The following is a 4,450-nucleotide window of genomic DNA, read 5'->3' on the forward strand; positions in this document are numbered from 1 at the left end:
ACCAATCCCAAACACACTAGTCTTCTCTGTGTCATTTTACTTCCAATAGCTAAATCACAGCTTTTTGACCACTTTTAGTTTGTCCAGCAGTGGCCTTATAAGTTTTGTGCTTTGCAGTCCGGACAATGTGTAGGAGTCCGGACAATGTGTAGGAGGAGGAATAAATTCCTTCATAATCTATGGCTTCTGGCCTTAGAAGGGAAGAAACTCGATAACTAACTGTCGGGGCACCTCCTTTAATAAACAGGTAAAACTCAAACATTGATTTATTTGAGTTCAGTTTATTAGATGTGCAAATTATAATTAGTTGATTATGTTTGGATTATAATAGTTAAGGGTAAGAAAAATAATAATTTTCTTGTTTCATATTATTTTCATCTTCAAATTATTGCTTGTGCAAGTGAACTAGTAGAACAAAGGAGAGGGATGTTCATTCCAGAACTAAATATTCTTCCTATTGCAATCATTTCCATCTTTAGTATGTCTGTTTCATGTTCTTTTCATCTTCAAATTGTAGTTGCTCAAGTGAAACAGTTAGATCAAATATTTCACAATAAATAGAGGTGCATAGTAACGCCATAATAAAAAATAGCTCCCACAACACTTTTCACCATGCCAATCCCAAAAACTCTTTTCCGGTGAAGTTTTGCTTCCCATAGCTAAATCATAGCTTTTTGACAACTTTTAGTTTGTCAACATTGACCTTATAATTTTTGTGCTTTACAATCAGGACAATGTGGGGATAAATTCTTTCACATCCATGCTTGTGGCCTCAAAAGGGAAGAAACTCGGTGACTAACTGACCGGGAACCTCCTTTGTTTATAAACAGGTAGAACTCAAACATTCATTTATTTTAGTTCAGATTATTAGATTTGCAAATTATAACTAGTTCATTATGTTTGGATTATAATAGTTAAGGGTGAAAAAAATAATAATTTTCTCGTTTCACGTTGTCTTCAAATTGTAGCTTGTACAAGTGAACAAGTAACCAAAGAAGATGGATGTTAATTCCAAAACTGAATATTCTTCGGACTGCAAGCATTTCCATCTTTAGCACGCATGTTTCTTGTTATTTTCATCTTTAAATTGTAGCTTGTACAAGTGAAACACTTATATCAAAGATTTCACAAAAAATAGAGATGCATAGTAAAGCCATAATAAAAAAACAGCTCCCACAACACTTTTCACCATACCAATCCCAAACACACGAGTCTTCCCCTGTGTCATTTTGCTTCCAATAGCTAATCACAGCTTTTTGACCATTCTGAGTATGTCCAGCAGTGACCTTATAATTTTTGTGCTTTACAATCAAGACAATGTGTAGGTGGAGGGGGAGGGATAAATTCCTTCACAATCCATGGCTTGTGGCCTCAGAAGGGAAGAAACTCGCCTACTAACTGTCGGGGTACCTCCTTTGTTTATAAACAGGTAGAACTCAAACATTCATTTATTTTAGTTCAGCTTATTTGATGTTCAAATTATAATTAGTTCATTATGTTTGAATTATAATATTTAAAGGTGAAAAAAGTAATAATTTCTATTTCATCTTCAAATGGTAACTTGTACAAGTGAACTAGTAGAACAAATAAGAGGATGTTAATAACAAAACTGAATATTCTTAATATTGCAAGCATTTTCCACCTTTAGCAGGTCTGGTTCATGTTTTTTCAATTTAGCTTCTACTAGTGAAACACTTAGATCAAATATTTCACAATAAATAGAGGTGTATAGTAACGTCATGATAAAAAACAGCTCCCACAACACTTTTCACCATACCAATCCCAAACACACGAGAATTTCCCTGTGTCATTTTGCTTCCAATAGATAAATCACAGCTTTTTTACCACTCTTATTTGTCCAGTAGTGGCCTTATAATTTTTGTGTTTTACAATCATGTCAAAGTGTACGAGGAGGGATAAACTCTTTCACAATCCATGGCTTGTGGCCTCAGAAGGGAAGAAACTCGATAACTATTTACCGGGGCACCTCCTTTGTTTATAAACAGGTAAAACTCAAACATTCATTTATTTTAGTTCAGTTTAATAGATGTGCAAATTATAATTAGTTCATTAGGTTTGGATTATAGTAGTTAAGGGTGAAAAAAATAATAATTTTGTTGTTTCCGTTGTTTTCATGCTCAAATGGTAGCTGAACAAGTAGACCAAAGAAAAGAGATGTTAATTCCAAAATTGAATATTCTTCATATGGCAAGCATTTCTATCTTTAATAGTAGGTATGTCTCATGTTCTTTTATCTTCAAATTGTAGTTTCTACAAGTGAAATAATTAGATCAAATATTTCACAATAAATAGACGTGCATAGTAACGCCATAATCAAAAATAGGTCCCACAACACTTTTCACCATATCAATCACAAACACACGAGTATTCCCCTGTGTCATTTCAATAGCTAAATCACAACTTCTTGAGCACTTTTAGTTTGTTTAGTAGTGACCTTATAATTTTTGTGCTTTACAATCAAGACAATGTGTAGGAGAGATAAATTCATTTACAATCCATGGCTTGTGACCTCTCAATTGAAGTAACTCGGTAACTAACTGCCGAGGCACCTCCTTTGTTTATAAAAAGTAAAACTCAAACATTCATATATTTTAGTTCAGTTTAATAGATGTGCAAATTATAATTAGTTCATTATATTTGGATTATAATAGTTAAGGGTGAAAAAAAAAATAATTTTCTTGTTTCACGTTTTCATCTTCAAATTGTAGCTTATGCAAGTGAACTAGTAGAACAAAGAAGAGGGATGTTAATTCGAGAACTGAATATTCTTCAGATTGCAAGCATTTCCATCTTTAACAGGTCTGTTTCATGTTATTTTCAACTTCAAATTGTAGCTTGTACAAGTTAAACACTTATATCAAAGATTTCAATACATAGAGGTGTATAGTAACACCATAATAAAAAACCGCTCCCAGAACACTTTTCACCATACCAATCCCAAACACACGAGTCTTCCCCTATGTCATTTTGCTTCCAATAGCTAAATCACAGCTTTTTGACCACTTTTAGTTTGTTCAGCAGTGGCCTTATAAGTTTTGTGCTTTTCAACAAGGACAATATGTAGGAGGAGGGATAAATTCCTTCACAATCCATGGCTTGTGCCCTCAGAAGGGAAGAAACTCGGTAACAAAATGACGGGGCATCTCCTTTGTTTATAAACAGGTAGAACTCAAACATTCATTTATTTTAGTTATGTTTATTAGATTTCCAAATTATTAAATGAAATTTCTTGTTTGAAAGAGAATGGTCATAATATTTTTAAAATTGATGTACCTCGTGAAAAGGTTGTATTTAATTGTGATGAGAAAAATGCATTAGTTGATAAAGTTAAGTCTCTTGAGCATGATTGTTGTGAAAAAGATAAATTAATTAAATTGATCAAAGAAAATGAATCAAATAATTTGCAACAACTTGGTAGGGCTAACGAATCTCTTAACAGGTTAACAATAGATGCTCAAAAATTAGACTTAAAAAGGAGGTAAGTTATATGGTGATAAGAGAGGATTAGGCTATATTGATGAATGTTCTACCCCTTCAAGTTCTAAAACAATATTCGTTAAAGCATCCCCTATCATGTCTAAGTCTTACTCATGTAAATTTGTATCTAAGTACAATAAATCTAGATTTGTGCCTATATGTCATTATTGTGGTGTTGAATGTCATATTAGACCTAGGTGCTTTAAATTGAAAAATTCTCAAAAAGAAAATTTTCTCAAAACATAAAGTTCAACAATGTCATCAGAAATAATTTTTCCATTGAAAATAGAACACATAAATTTAGTACAAGAAACAAATTTTTGCATGATGTTGTTTTTTTCTCATGTGGTAAGTTTGGACATAAAGATTATTCTTGTTACTTATCTAAATACAATGTCTTTAATATGAATGCAAACATGAAATGGATTCCTAAATTTGTGAAGACTAATTTTTTAGGACTCAAACACGGGTACCAAAAGGTCAATTTGAATATCTTTGTTTTTAGGTTTGTTTGAAAGCCTCCAAGAAAAATAAGTGGTACTTGGATAGTGGTTGCTCAAGACACATGACGGGTAATCAATCCAAGTTTGTGAATCTTTCCAAGAAGAATGGTGGCTTAGTAACTTTTGGCGACAATAAGGGTAAAATAATTGGTAAGAGTACTATAGGTAATGACTCCTTTACTTTCATCGAAAATATATGGTTAGTTGATGGTTTAAAGCATGACTTACTTAGCATTAGTCAATTATGTGATAAAGGTTTTAGAGTTGTATTTGATAAGAATAATTGATAATTGAAAATGCTAGCGATAGAAAAGTTTTGTTTGTAGGAAATAGAAACGATAATGTGTATACTATTGATTTAAATGATTGTCCTACAAATGACAAATGTCTTTCGGTTTTGCTCGATAACTCTTGGCTATGACATAGAAGACTAGGACATGCTAGTATGC

This window comes from Cucurbita pepo, unplaced genomic scaffold (genome assembly GCF_002806865.2).
Source record: "Cucurbita pepo subsp. pepo cultivar mu-cu-16 unplaced genomic scaffold, ASM280686v2 Cp4.1_scaffold000179, whole genome shotgun sequence".
Lineage (NCBI taxonomy): Eukaryota > Viridiplantae > Streptophyta > Magnoliopsida > Cucurbitales > Cucurbitaceae > Cucurbita > Cucurbita pepo.